Source organism: Xenopus laevis, chromosome 7S, assembly GCF_017654675.1.
Source record: "Xenopus laevis strain J_2021 chromosome 7S, Xenopus_laevis_v10.1, whole genome shotgun sequence".
NCBI lineage: Eukaryota > Metazoa > Chordata > Amphibia > Anura > Pipidae > Xenopus > Xenopus laevis.
The window spans coordinates 20,272,188-20,288,547 of record NC_054384.1 but is presented as its reverse complement, the minus strand read 5'-3'; the positions used below and the strand labels follow the sequence as shown (position 1 = coordinate 20,288,547).

At 38.8% G+C, this 16,360-nt stretch overlaps 1 pseudogene; it reads left to right on the top strand.

The window, feature by feature from the left end:
• Positions 1 to 9,848, top strand: part of LOC108697188 — a 107,269-nt pseudogene extending 97,421 nt beyond the window's left edge.
• Positions 9,849 to 16,360: the final 6,512 nt, after the last annotated feature.

The window sequence follows — 16,360 nt, the reverse complement described above, 5'->3', positions numbered from 1 at the left end:
TTTACAGGATATTCATAGCTCGTGTATTATAAATAAATAATGATGCGCAGTGCAGAGATTTGCTGATATAAATAGTAATAATATTAGAATGAAGAACTAAAACCCATCTAACTAAAGTCTTATTTATTTTGCAAAGACAGAAAACCTTTCCCCCAATTTTTGTAATTTCTGTGCTCTTTAGATCATGTAACAGTGTCACATGATATGACTTTTGAGAGGTTATTTATTAAAATCCGAATTTCTCATAGTTTATTTTAAAAAACCACGACCCAATTCCTATGCCCGATTTGAGCTTATTTATTAATAAAAAAAACTCGATTCAATCGGATCACGGAAAAACTCTATAAAATCTAGAGAAAACCCAAATCACTCAAATGTTTCAGGCTTTTTCACAATTTGCTTGAATTTTTCGAGGGTTTTCCCGAATCGCTCTATTTCTTCAAGATTTTGCCCCGAAACCCTGAAAAACCCCGAAAAAGTCAGATTTTCGGGCTAAACCCACCAAAGACCCGATAAATTAAATTTGAGATAGGTGCCTCCCCTATTGATTTATACAGGACCTTGACAGGTCTGAGATGTCAGATTTTCGGATTCTGGCTTTTTGCAGCATCGGCGTATAATAAATCTCGAACAAATTCATTTTCCACTAAATATTCGAGTTTTCTAGTGAAAAAACTCGAATTTTTCAAGTTTTTACCATTCAGACTTTAATAAATAAGCCCCTAAATGTAAAGCCTTTGTACAATAACAAGGTTTAATTTGGAATGTGTATTCCTTCAACCAAAGGCAGGCTGCAGGCCTCTAGCTAGCGATGATGGAAGCTGAATTTTTAGCAATGGCCAGGAGAGGGAGACCCACAGATTAGACTGAGACCATGCAGGTGACTTGATCTAGCTCTAGCTCAGTTCCGCCACTCGTTTCTCAGGGGAGGTTTGTCTTGATGGCATCATTGCTGATGTCACAGCAATAAGGAAATCCTTATTCTGAAAACTCCAAATTATGGGATGATCATCTCCCATGGACTTCATTTTAATCAAACAATTAAAAAAACTTAAATGATTGCCTTTTTCTCTCTAATAATAAAACAATACAGGTATGGGACCTGTTATCCAGAATGCTCTGAACCTGGGGGTTTTCTTTACTTAGGGGCCGATTCACCAAGGGTCGAATATCGAGGGTTAATTAACCCTCGATATTCGACTGGGAATTAAAATCCTTCGACTTCGATATTCGAAGTCGAAGGATTTTAGCGCAAATAGTTTAATCGAATGATCGAAGGATTATTACTTCGATCGAACAATTAAATCCTTCGAATTGAACGATTCGAAGGATTTTAATCCAACGATCGAAGGAATATCCTTCGATCAAAAAAACTTAGGAAAGCCTATGGGGACCTTCCCCATAGGCTAACATTGAGTTCGGTAGCTTTTAGGTGGCGAACTAGGGGGTTGAAGTTTTTTCTTAAAGAGACAGTACTTCGACTATCGAATTGTCGAATAGTTGAACGAGTTTTAGTTCGAATCCATCGATTCGAAGGTCAAAGTAGCCCATTCGATGGTCGAAGTAGCCCAAAAAACACTTCGAAATTCGAAGTTTTTTTACTTCGAATCCTTCACTCGAAGTTAGTGAATCGGCCCCTACGTTTTTAAATCATCACACATTAATCTACTAGGAAATCATGTGAACAATAAATAAACCCAATAGGCTGGTTTTGCTTCCAATAAGGATTAATTATATCGTAGTTGGGATCAAGTACAAGGTACTGGTTTATTATTACGAAAAAAAAGATTTTTTTTTTTAAAATTTGCTTGATATTTGATGATAATGGAGTCTACGGAAGACAGCCTTTCTGTAATTCAGAGATTTCTGGATTCTACGTTTCCAGATACTTGATACCATACCTGTACCTTGTACTTGATCCCAACTAAGGTCCAATTCATTCTTTTTGAAGGTGACAAAGCAATCTTGTTTGGTTTAATTAATTGTATAAGAAGACTTAGGGGGTTATTTATTAAAGTCTGAATGCCAAAAGCATTTTTAGGTTTTTTTTACTATAAAATTAGAATTTTTTGTGAAAAAAAAAAACCTACATTTTTTCAGGATTTATTATACCCCAAGGATGGAAAAAGTCCAAATCCGAAAAACCGGCATTTCAGACCTGCCGAGGTTTATATAAGTCAGTGAGAGAAGTTCTGAAGATATTCTGATCTGTGCTGCAATAATCTGAAGATTTCATGGTTTTCGGGCAAAAATCCGAAAAAGTTTACAGGCGGAAAATACAATAATTTGTACAATTTGAATTTTTCATGATTTTTTCCCGCACAGGAAATTTTTGGGAAAATGTATTGATAAATAAAGAGAAAGAACCCGTCGGAATATATTTCAGAAAATTATAATATATATTTTCGGATATTGATGAATAACCTTAGGGCATGAAGATCCAAATTATGGTAAGACCCCTTATCCAGCATTCTGGATAACAGATCTCATACCTGTACTAAGCATAGATGTATTGATGTATATATTTGGATGCTTAATCCAGATTTTTTTCTGTTTGTTTAGAGGGTCTTTTGTTTTTAACTTCATACGGATTTTATTAATACAAAGATTTCTTCTGCGTTGCACAAGGTTACCCTCAATATATAGATGGAATGACGGTTCTTTTAGTGTCTCGGAAATATATTGATCGGGTACATTTCCACTTAGCACAGAGTCAGCGTGACTGCACATAAGGTCAAGGGGAACACTGTTTACTGTCTATGTCTTTTGTTAATGGTAGAAGGACAGGTCAAGTCTCCATAGAATCGATTATCTTTCAGTCATGGGATTTTTCTACCAAATACTAAATGGTCTTCCTGTTTTTCCCCTTATTAAGATAGACAAGATGTCAGACTGTTGAAAGTGATGTTATCTCCGTATAATTTATTCATGCCATTCATCCCAGTAGAACACTAAACCATTATAGGTTGATACAGTAGATAAAATGAGCGTAAAACTATCCAAATCACAACTAGTTATAGCAGAGAATTAATTGCTTCTTTGCTAAATATGTTAAAACTGGGATGAAGGTTGAGCTAACATGAATTTGGACTTCTAGAAATAAGAGATTATCCCTGAATAACTTTTCCTTTATTTATTTTTGTGTTTAGATCTGCCTTAAAGGAACAGTTCAATGTTAAAATAAAAAAAACTAGATAAATAGATCTGCAAAATAAAAAATATTTCTAATACAGTTAGGTAGTCAAAAAATGTAATGTATAAAGGCTGGAGTGACTGGATGTCTAATATAACTGAACAGAACACTACTTCCTGCTTTGCAGCTCATTGGTTATCAGGCAGTAACCAATCAGTGACATGGGTCATAACTGTTGCTTTTGAATCTGAGCTGAATTCTGAGGATCAATTGCTTTTCTGCTCTCTAATTCTTGAGTTAGTCAGCGACTTTAAAGGTAAACTATCACCCTGAAAAAAAGGAAAAGACGCTAGCGTTTTTTGGGAAAAAATGTAAACTATTTTTTGAGGAACTCCTATTTACTCGCATGGTCTGAGGTGGCGAAGGCAAGTCTGACGCAAGAGGTAACGTTCAGTAAAATCCGCATCTTAGGGAATTTGCGTAGTTACGTCCATTCGCCAGAGCACAACTTCGCCAGGCGTAAGGGAGCGAATTACCGCTAGAGTCTATCTTCTTCGCTAGTGAAGTTACGCCTGCGCCCGTTAGTAAATCGGCGAAGTAATGAAATGACTTCACGCTGGCGAGTTTCCGCCCTTTAGTAAATCTGCCCCTTAGCTGGTAGCTCATTGGCCTGTGTGAGAGGCCAAAATAGTGGTCTGAGCAGCTGGCTGAAGATTTATTAAACAGGTTTAACATTGTATGGCCCTAATTGAACTGTTGATGCTCAGAACAGCATCTAAGATCTGATCATTTTTCTTGGAGCCAAAACATTGGATCAACCCATTTTGTCCCGCGACTTGGATGACTAAATCAGGCAAAGATCTGCTTGTATGGGAACTAGGGATGTCGCGGACTGTTCGCCCGTGAACTAATTCGCGCAAACATCGACTGTTCGCGTCCGCCGAATGTTCGCGAACGTCGCGCGACGTTCGCCAATTTGGGTTCGCCTTAGCTGGCGCTTATTTTTGCCCTCTCAACCCAGACCAGCAAATACATGGCAGCCAATTAGGAAGCTCTCCCTCCTGGACCACCCCCACACCCCCTGGACCACTCCCCTTCCATATATAAACTGAAGCCCTGCAGCGTTTTTTCATTCTGCCTGTGTGTGCTTGGAAGAGCTAGTGTAGGGAGAGAGCTGTTTAGTGATTTGAGGGACAGTTGATAGTAACTTTGCTGGCTAGTAATCTACTTGATACTGCTCTGTATTGTAGGGACAGAACTCTGCAGGGATTTGAGGGACATTTTAGGTTAGGTAGCTTTGCTGGCTAGTAATCTACCTTCTACTGCAGTGCTCTGTATGTAGCTGCAGTGGGCAGCTGTCCTGCTTCTGATCTCATCTGCTGACTGCTGCCTGTAACCCAATAGTCCTTGTAAGGACTGCTTTTATTTTCTTTTTTGTTTTTTTACTTTGCTACTATAAGAGCCCAGTGCTATTAGTCTAGCTGTGTTGGGGAGTGGGACTGGTGTGCTGCTCCTAGTAGTTCAGCACCAACCAGAGTAATTTTTTTTTTTTAATATACATATATATATTTTTTATTTTACTTATCTTACTGTTATTTAACGTGTCCAGTGCTGTTTGCTGTTCTTCATAGTAGTGCACCAATAGTAGTGCACTTGCAGGCATTGTTTGCCCAGTGTGTTCTTCAAACAACTGCCACCTAGCTGTGTGAGCTTGTTCACATTCTGTCTAAATATCAATAATAATACCGTCTCCAGAAACACCACCTGAGTGACGTTTTCCAAGCAGCAATAATATATTCCGTATCCACTGCTGTAGTGTATACGTTGACCTTGCAGGCATTGTTTGCCCAGTGTGTTCTTCAAACAACTGCCACCTAGCTGTGTGAGCTTTTTCACATTCTGTCTAAATATCAATAATAATACCGTCTCCAGAAACACCACCTGAGTGACGTTTTCCAAGCAGCAATAATATATTCCGTATCCACTGCTGTAGTGTATACGTTGACCTTGCAGGCATTGTTTGCCCAGTCTTTAACCAAGTGCCACCTAGCTGTGTGAGCTTTTTCACATTCCGTGTCCAGAAACATCACCTGAGTGACGTAGTGTGATTTCTGCCCTTTACAGCACAAAACGCAGCGCTGTGTCAACAATGTATTTTTCAGATACATTTTTGCCCTTGACCCCCCTCTGGCATGCCACTGTCCAGGTCGTTGCACCCTTTAAACAACTTTAAAATCATTTTTCTGGCCAGAAATGTCTTTTCTAGCTTTTAAAATTCGCCTTCCCATTGAAGTCTATGGGGTTCGCGACGTTCGCGAACCGTTCGCATTTTTAGACGCAAGTTCGCGAATATGTTCGCGAACATTTTTTCCGCCGTTCGCTACATCCCTAATGGGAACCTCACCAAACAACCAAAATCTTTCTGTGTAAAGTGAGAGACCGGGGGAACCAAAGCTTGGTTCTACAGCTTTGCTGAAGAAATGATGGAAGTTCAGAAGTGGACAGTTATGTTACTGCTGCAGAGCATTTACACTTAGCAAACACATTATGGGAAACCTCTTCTTAAAGGTTCTGACCAATCAATATGTCATGTGGAGGGATGCTTCTCTCATAGGGCTGAAATTAAATGTCTAATGGAATTTAACAAAATAAGATTGGTGTACTAGGAGTGATAGGACATTAGGGTTGCCATTTTCCCCCAAGGGAACTCCAGACAGGGGCGGTCCAATGACATCACACAGGCGGGGAGTTGGGTGGAGCTATGACTCGGCAATTGGCGTCAATCTTAGGGAATCCTGCCCGGTTTTCCAAATTTGAAGCAGTTTTGACCCAGACAGCTTTCCCGTAAACCGTGTCAAAACCGGACAGGTGGCAACTCTATTTAAACTCCATGGCCAACAATGTCGCTTTTATCAATCAAACACAGGTATTTCTTGCAGCTATAGGAAAGTATTAGAGGAAAGTATTAGAGGAAAGTATTAGAGGAATGTATTAGAGGAATTGATTAGAGGAAAGTATTAGAGGAAAGTATTAGAGGAAAGAATTAGAGGAATGTATTAGAGGAAAGTATTAGAGGAAAGAATTAGAGGAATGTATTAGAGGAAAGTATTAGAGGAAAGTATTAGAGGAAAGTATTAGAGGAATTTATTAGAGGAAGGTATTAGAGGAAAGTATTAGAGGAATGTATTAGAGGAAAGTAGAGGAAAGTATTAGAGGAAAGTATTAGAGGAAAGTTTTAGAGGAAAGTATTAGAGGAATGTATTAGAGGAAAGTATTAGAGGAAAGTAGAGGAAAGTATTAGAGGAAAGTATTAGAGGAAAGTATTAGAGGAAAGTATTAGAGGAAAGTATTAGAGGAATGTATTAGAGGAAAGTATTAGAGGAAAGTATTAGAGGAATGTATTAGAGGAAAGTATTAGAGGAAAGTATTAGAGGAATGTATTAGAGGAAAGTAGAGAAAAGTATTAGAGGAAAGTATTAGAGGAAAGTATTAGAGGAAAGTAGAGGAAAGTATTAGAGGAAAGTATTAGAGGAAAGTATTAGAGGAAAGTATTAGAGGAAAGTTTTAGAGGAAAGTATTAGAGGAATGTATTAGAGGAAAGTATTAGAGGAAAGTATTAGAGGAATGTATTAGAGGAAAGTATTAGAGGAAAGTATTAGAGGAATGTATTAGAGGAAAGTAGAGAAAAGTATTAGAGGAAAGTATTAGAGGAAAGTATTAGAGGAAAGTAGAGGAACGTATTAGAGGAAAGTATTAGAGGAAAGTAGAGGAAAGTATTAGAGGAAAGTATTAGAGGAAAGTATTAGAGGAAAGTATTAGAGGAATGTATTAGAGGAAAGTATTAGAGGAAAGTATTAGAGGAAAGTATTAGAGGAAAGTTTTAGAGGAAAGTAGAGGAAAGTAGAGGAAAGTATTAGAGGAAAGTAGAGGAAAGTATTAGAGGAAAGTATTAGAGGAAAGTAGAGGAAAGTATTAGAGAAAAGTATTAGAGGAAAGTATTAGAGGAAAGTAGAGGAAAGTATTAGAGGAAAGTATTAGAGGAAAGTAGAGGAAAGTATTAGAGGAAAGTATTAGAGGAAAGTATTAGACGAATGTATTAGAGGAATGTATTAGAGGAAAGTATTAGAGGAAAGTATTGGAGGAATATATTTTTTTTCCAGTGTGTCCATTAAAATTAGGGATGCACCGAATCCACTATTTTGGATTCGGCCGGACCCCCAAATCCTTTGCGAAAGATTCGGTTCGAATACCAAACCGAATCCTAATTTGCATATGCAAATTAGGATTCTGATTCAGTTCGGCCAGGCAGAAGGATTCGCCAAATCCGAATCCTGCTGAAAAAGGCTGAATCACTAATTAAAATGAATCCCCTTTTTCCACAAACTCTCTTGTCACATATATTGTAACAGGAAAACTGGTGTGGTCTTGTAAAAATGAGACATAATGTCTTTCCGTTTTTGTTTTCCCCTCGTTTGTGGAGGGGGAGACACTTACTGCTGTACAGATGTGTGACCTATAGCCACATGCTCCGTAAAACAAGATTTACCACCAGATTTTGTGTCTTTGATCCTGACAATAAATAGTTTAAGATGAAGAAGAGACAGAGCTGCAAAAAGCAGACCAATCAGCATTAATATCTAATCATTCCAGCTCAATAGTTAGAATAAAAGCAAGCTTCTGATTGGCTGCTCTGGGTTACTGAACTGCACCAGGGTTACTACACAAGCCCATTGTGCAACGAGGTATCAGCAATGCGAAACAGGGAAAGTACATGGCAAATGGAAAATTTACAAACCAGAAAATGACAGTAATTTATTTTAGCAGAAATCAATCATAGAATATTTGCAAAAAAATAGATATCTTCCCTAAGTATCGGGAACTGCTGCTGTCTGTGACATGGTTATATCAGATGCACGAGCTGAGCTGTAATGTAACGGAGAAATGGTTAAGACTATAAGGAAACATCTTGGGAGCACTCTAATTGAGCAACGAGAGCTTACTTAAATTCATATTGATCTCTATCTAAAGGGGCATTTAGGGATTTCCTGTTGCTTAGCTGAGCTTGACCCAAAGTGTAAAGGATAGAAGCGCATAAATAAGGAAAGAATCTTTCTCTGGGGTGTACAATCCTGATGTCATGGGGAACCTGCTGTGTATTTGTCAACTTGTGCAGTTTTATTAACTAAATTCTGTGCTTTCTGGCCACAACTGGCCTTGGCTACTGGAAAGGGTTGTGTTCCCCACTAGGTATTCCCCACCAGTTATTCTAGCCCTTTTTATTTCAGTATATATTTCGAAAAATAGATATAGGGGGAAAGCAAGAAGGCAACACATAGATAGGGATGCACCGAATGCACTATTTTGTGCATTCGGTGCATCCCTATCTATGTGTCGCCTTCTTGCTTTCCCCCTATATCTATTTTCCTTTGCCAAAGATTCGGCTGAATACTGAACCAAATCTGAATCCTAATTTGCATATGCAAATTAGGGATGGGAAGGGGGAACATTTTTTACTTCCTTGTTTTGTGACAACAAGTCACAAGATTTCCCTCTCCGCCCCTAATTTGTATATGCAAATTAGGATTCAGGTTCGGACGGGCAGAAGGATTCTGCCGAATCCAAATCCTGCTGAAAAAGGCTGAAACTGAATCTTGGATTCGGTGTATCCCTACACATAGTGGCCACTAGAGCAAGTTGGCTTTCATTTTGATAAAGTTGGCTTTTTTTATAATATATTAATTATGTGCCTTCTCTTCTAACTCTTTACACCTTTAAAATTGAGGTCACTGGCCCCATCTAAAAAAATAAATGCTCCGTAAGGCTAAAAAAGGAATTGTTATTGATACTTTTTTTTAATCATCTTTCTATTTAGGCCCCTCTTATGCATATTCCAGTCTCTTATTCAAATCAGTGCATGGTTTCCAGGGTCATGTTGGCCCCAGCAACCAGATTGCTAAATTGCAAACTGGAGAGCTGCATAATAAGAGCTAAATAACTCAAAATAATAAAAAAAAAATGAAAGCCAGCTGCAAATTGTTTCAGCGCTGCATAATAATAGTTAAATTTAAAGGTGAACAAACCCTTTAAATTCATCGAGGTTGGTAAAATCTAAAAAATAGAGATGGGTGACAAATGTGAGTTGACCTGACAGAAAGTTATCTGTTATGTGCAAAGTTGGCTTTTAGACAGTGGCGTAACTACAGATGAAGCTTTCTTACCTGCGGCAGGGTATAGGAGTGCAAGTCGACACGAATCGGGGAGTGGGTGGAGTCAGGACGGGAAGTGGGCGGATGTAGGAAGTGGCCAGGAGTATGTGGATTGGAGTGAGCTGGGTCCCTCTGAAGATTGTTTTGCAGGATGGCCTGGTGCACTCTAGTTACGCCGCTGCTTTAAGAAAACCTAATAGTGGGCCTCTTTTTCTATTTTAGAAGGTGCGTGAAAGGATGGGAGGAGCCACACGACAGCGCCCTGTACTGCATGCAGAGCAACGGGAACCACATGATAGCCAGCGGCTCTGCATATTATGCCGTTGTGAGACTGTGGGATAAGCGTATGAACCAGTGTTTGCAGGTAAGTGGGCTGTTTCTAACTGCAGCTCTCAAAAGTGTGGTTCACCTTTAAGTAAACTTTTAGGGGGTTATTTACTAAACTCCGAATTCAAAAATGATTTTTTTATTATAAAATCTGACTTTTAGAAAATCACAAATTTTTTGGAATTTATTAAACCCAGAGGATGGAAAAGTCCATATCAGAAAATCCGGCATCTAACTAATAGCCATATCGGATGGAGATAAGGCGCTACCCCATTATTCTGCTAGTGTTGAATTGTATCGATTTAGTAAATGTACCAATTTTTTATAATGCCAGGGTTTTTTCAGTGTTTTAAGTGGGGAAAAGTTGAGATGGGGCTCCTCAGCTAACCACAAATTCTGACTTAATGTTGTATCACCAAAGTATTAATGCTCAAGATACTAGAACCTAAGTTTCAGTGGCTACATTTTTATTACTAAACTCCCAAAAATGTGCGATTTTTTTTTAATAAAATCAGACTTTTAAAAAATCACGAATTTTTCGGAATTTATTAAACCCTGAAGACGGAAAATCTGAAAATCCGGCATCTCAGACCTGTCGAGGTTGCATATAAGTCAATGAGGTCCCAATGAATTTTTGATGTGCGCTGGGTTTCGTGCAATACCCTGAAAAGTACGAAAAAATTTGTAAAATCGTGAAAATCGGATGGAAAAATTCGAAAATATCATGAAAATCAAATTTTCCCGCAAATCAAATTGTCTGGAAAATTTAATAATAAATAAGCGTAAAAAACCCGAGCGGATGTGATCGGAGCAGAAAATATTGAGATAAATACGGACTTCGATAAATAACCCCTTAGTATGTAATGGAATGGCCAATTCTAAGCAACTTTTCCATTGGTTTCATTATTTATTTTTTATAGTTTTATAATTTGCCTTTTTCTTCTGACTCTTTCCAGCTTTCAGATGGGAGTAGCTGACCCCATCTAAAAAGCAAATGCTCTGTAAGGCTACACACTTTTTATCACTGCTACTTTTTATTACTCATCTTTCTATTCAGTCCCTCTCCTATTCATATTCCAGTCTCTTATTCAAATCAATGCATGGTTGCTAGGGTAATTTGGCCCCTAGCTACCAGATTGCTTAAAATGTAAATTGAAGAGCTGCTGAATAAAAAGCTAAATAACTCAAAAACCACAAATAATAAAAAATGAAAACCAATTGCAAATTGTCTCCGAATATCACTCTCTTTATCATACTAAAAGTTATCTCAAAGGTGATTTATTGGATTGATGTACAGGGCAGAACTTAACTTAGAGGCAGAAATTCAATGTAAATTTTTTACAGCAAATTGATTTCTTTGCTTCAATAATTGTGAATTTGAATTTACCAAGTTTCGAAATGCATTACACGGAAAAATTTTTAGAAAACATTTCGGCACCTAAAAGCTGTCTCGTTAATTTAGAAGTGAGAGTCAAAAGCTGTTTTTGAGACATTTATAAATTCGAAATTTGACTCAATGAAAATGAGGGGAGAATGTGGTTACACTGAGTTCCAGTTGTTTTTTCATGGTTTTGAGCAATCGAGTTTTTGACTTTCCAGTTTTTTTCCAAATTCCAAGCACACGTTTAGATATTCAGGTTTTTTCAAATTTGAAAATGACTCAAAAATTCTCATTTTGACCAATCTGACCCTCCAATCTGAGCGTAACTAAAAATAAAATACAGGTATGGGATCCGTTATTCGGAAACCCATTATCCAGAAAGCTCAGATTTATGGAAAGGCTGTTTCCCATAGACTTATCCAAATAATTAAAATATTTTAAAATGATTTCCTTTTTCACTGTAATAATAAATCAGTACCTTGTACTTGATCCCAACTAAGATATAATTAATCCTTATTGGAGGCACAACCAGCCTATTGGGTTTATTTAATGTTTACATGATTTTCTAGTAGATTTAAGGTATGAAGATCCAAATAACAGAAATTCCGTTATTTGGAAAACCCCAAGCATTTTGGATAACAGGTCCTATACCTGTACATTATACTTGATCCAAACTGAGATATAATTAAACCTTATTGGAAGCAGAACCAGCCTTAAGGTATGAAGATCTAAATAACAGAAAGATCCATTATTTGGAAAAACCCCAGATCCCAAACATTTTGGATAACAGGTCCTATGCCTGTACCTTGTACTTGATCCAAACTGAGCTATAATTAAAGCTTATTGGAAGCAGAACCAGCCTTAAGGCATTAAGATCTAAAGTACAGAAAGATCTGTTACCTGGAAAACCTCAGGTCTCGAGCATTCTGGATAACAGGTCCTATACCTGTACCTCCAAAAGTTCCAGATGTTTTTATATTTTACATAGATGTTTATAGTCACAGTATTTATTTATCAAAGAGCACCTGCTTTTGAAATGCCATAGGGTTCACATGAAATGTCCAATATTCAATCGTTTAAAGGCCAACCATGAGAACCGCCAACCCGCGTCTATACCTGCTCCCGAAATTTCTACCTGCAACCCGCAGGGTACCGCAGGTTTTTGCTGGTACCCGACCCGCTGCAGGACTCAACACAAGCATGAAAAAAGCCAAATAACGGGGGGGCCCAAAATAAGGCCTGTGATTGGTTATTTTGTAGTCCCTATGAGGAGTGGCAGCCTTTTTTTCGAGCACTTCCTGTTTTACTCCTTTTTTTCTAATCCCGCCTACTTCTAATGATGTCACTTCCGGTTTACAATCACCCGGCGACAAATTGCTTCTTCTTCAGGCAACTAATCTCCCCTAACTGCCTCCCGCCGGCTAGAATCTAAATCGCTGGCGGGCTGGCACTCGGAGCACTTCGTTTTCCGAAGATGCCTCACAAGGAAACCTCGGAAAACAAAGCGCTCTGAGTGCCATCCCACCGGAGATTTAGATTCTAGCCAGCGGGAAGGCTTTGAGGGGATATTATTCGCCTGAAGAAGAGGCGATTTGTCGTTGGGCTACTAATCTCCCCGAATCTCCATGTGAGTTTCTGCCCTTAGGTTTTCAATGTGTTCTTTGAGCAAATTCAAACATTAAAAATAAACCAATTTATCAGTGTTTTTTAGGAAAAATCTGCGTCGTTACCTATGCCATGAGCACCCTTTTCTGCTTCTGTCTCCTACTCTCTCCCGGCCAATCAGACTTGCCGTCAAGATATTTTGTGCAGGGATCCTATTGCTTGTTGGCAGATGTATTGCTTTATGGTCTGCTGCTCACTAGTGGTTCTTTATGGACACCTACAGAACAAAGGAATAATCAACTCTATGCTGGTGGGGGCAGCCATGAAAGGAGATCAAAGGTTTGGCCAGTGGGAGAAGAATGAATTGCTAAATTCTAAACTTGTTCGTGTTGAACAATGTGTCTGGGAAAATACAAAGGGACTAATGGCAGAATGGGAATTCTTGGCATTCATTGTCACCTGTGATTCAGAAACAAGGACGCTGTGCCACCCACTATGTGACGTCTTGTTGCAGGGCATGCGCCCACTTTCTAAGCTCAGATGTTAAGGGGAAGCAACTCTAACTTTTGGGAAATGCTGAACTGACAATCTGTCATTAAAAAAGGCCACATTTGGTAACCCAGACCTTTAAAGGGGGTTGTTCACCTTTAAATTAACTTTTAGTATGATGTAGAGAGTGATATTCTGATTATTTGTATTATTTGTGGATTTTAAGTTTTATTCAGAAGTTCTCCAGTTAGCAATTTCAGCTGTGTTTGCTAGCGTCCAAATTCCCCTAGCAATTACATATTGATAAGAGGATGGAATATGAATAGGAGAGGGCCTGAATATAAAACTGAATAAAAAAAAAATAGCAATAACTATCAATTTGAAGACTTACAGAGCATTTGTTTTTGTAGATTCTAGATAGACTTTTTTTTATTTAAATACTTAAGCAGATATTGTTAGATCCCTTTCTGTGGTCTTCAGTATTAGGATGCAGTGGATTGCTGCCAGTGCCCGGCCCATAGGATTAGGAAAAATATGAAATTTTGTGGCCAGGCAGTTTATCAATTGTTAGAAGCTTGTTCACTGAAATGATGGTTTTGATTTAGGTGAAGGTCGGTATATCCTCAATTTGGCATTATCTTGTAATTATATGTATATTAAAGGAGAAGGAAAGGCATTTTCTGCTTGGGGGTGCCAAAAGTTAGGCACCCCCAAGTGATTGTATTTACTTACCTGAAACCCCAGGCAGGTGCTCCTATCAGCAGAAAACTGCACCTGCCTGGGGTTATACCAGTGAGCACCACGGAGCGATCAGCTTCCGGCTTTTTCTCGCGGGTGCGCATGTGTAGAGTGAAAAGCCAAACTTTAACTAAAAAGTCATCTATTTCATTCTACTGCACATGCATCTGCCCCGGGAAATTTGAAGAAAGAAGAAAACAGAAGAGGATCCCTCCCTGGTGCTCACTGGAATAACTCCGGGCCGGTGCAGTTTTCTGCTGATAGGAGCAAAGGCCTGGGGTGTCATGTACATTAATACAATAAATTGGGGGCTCCTAACTTTTGGCACCCCCCAATTAAATAGGCCTTTCCTTCTCCTCAACAAAAAATACAGTTCTATGTGATTGCCAGTAGTCACTACTCTTGAGTGAATCAAATGAGATTCTGAAAGGGTTTGTAAACTCTGGGGCAAAATAGCACTAAGGGAATAGACAAAACACTTTCCCCACATAGAGAGCTAATATCTTTCTGACCAAAGATTTACACTTTACTTGTACAGGTATGGGGCCTCTTATCTAGAATGTTAGGGACCTTGGGTTTTCCGTAAAACCCCGTAATTTGGGTCTCTACACATTATCTCTACTAAAAAATAATTTAAACATTGAATAAACCCAATAGGCTGGCTTTGCCTCTAATAAGGATTAATTATATCTTAGTTGGGATCAAGTAAAAGCTACTGTTTTATTATTACAGAGAAAAAGAAAATTGTTTTAAAATGAATTATTTGATGGAGTCTATGGGAGATGGCCTTCCCGTTGGTTTTTTGGATAATGGGTTTCCGGATAACAGATCCCATACCTGCATCCGCAAAAGTAAATATAAATGGCTGTGCAGTTTAATTACCACATATAAAACCAATCACAGGCACAGTCCCATCGGGCTGTGGGTTTGGGTAAAGGTGTATGAATTAAAGTTCCATGTGCTTGAAATGCCCTTTAGTCTGAACCCTGTAGAGCCTGGAGCTGGGTGCCGGAGTAATCTCACACAACTAGAACTCAGCTTATGTGCTGTTACAGTATATGGAGCAAGGCTCACAGTAATAGAATACCGTATATACTCGAGTATAAGCCGAGGTACCAAATTTTACCTCCAAAAACTGGGAAAACTTATTGACTCGAGTATAAGCCTAAAGTGAGAAATGCAGCAGCTTCTGGTAAGTTTCAATCAACAAATTTAGGGTTTCTGCTCCCATTGGAGGTGCCGGCATCTCGTTTCTGGATGCCGGCGACCATTCTTGGACACCGGCGAATATTCTTGGAGACCATTCTTGGACGCCGGCGACGTTTTTGCGCTTGACCCGTGTATAAGCCGAGGTAGAGTTTTTCAGCATATTTTAGGGGTTGAACAACTCGGCTTATACTCGAGTATATACAGTAATCAATTTAGGCTCAAGAGACTATTATATTTCAGCTGAATGAACTCCATGGGGCAGATTTACTTAAGGGTAAAGTGACTACTGCTGGCGACGATTTGCCAGCGTTACTGCCCACAGGGACTTCACCGATTTACTAACGGGCGCAGGCGTCACTTCGCTAGCAAAATGGATAGACGCTAGCGGTGATTTGCCAGGTGACTTAACGAATTTGTGCTAGGCAGAATTGAACGCTAGCCATCTTTGCTTGGATTTGCTTGCATTGCCGATGTAACGCTAGTGAAAATTCACCAGCGTCCGTCGGGCAGGACAAAACTTTGCATTATAGTAAATTACCGTTGTCCCAGAGAATTTTCGCATGGCAAAGTGTTGCGATGGGTGCAAAGCCGTCTCTGGCGAATTTTCGACGCTTAGTAAATTTACCCCCATATTGGTTTCCTATAGGCTTTCCAAATCTGTGTCACATTTCTTGTTTAAACTGGCCTGCAAAGGGTTAACCCTACCACTATACAGCTGTGGATCCAGCAGCCTTACATGGAGACTCATTACCAACTTATAAGTAATGGCTGTGGAAGAGAACAGTGAGTGCAGCAGCCAATAGCAAATGATATATAATTATAACAGGGAGTGCAGCAGCCAATAGCAAATGATATATAATATAGTGAATAATGTACCCCCTATTGTAAAATATAAGGATATTAGTAGTCACCGAAAAGTTTCATGACCATATAAAAACACGAGGCCGAAGGCTGAGTGCTTTTATACAGGTCATGGAACTCGGAGGTTACTTCTAATATCCTCATATTGTACAACAAAGGGTACTTTATTTATTATAATACACAAGTTTTAGTGAGTCATGTTAAAAAATGACATCACTACTCACTGTTTATAACTGATGACATCACTAGTCACTGTTTATAAGGATATCATTAACAAGATATTCATGGCTTTTGTGTATTATAATAATAATAATAATAATAACAGTGAGTGCAGCAGCCAATAGCAAATGATCTATAATAATAACAGTGAGTGCAGCAGCCAATAGAAAAGAGATGGATTGATTCAATAGA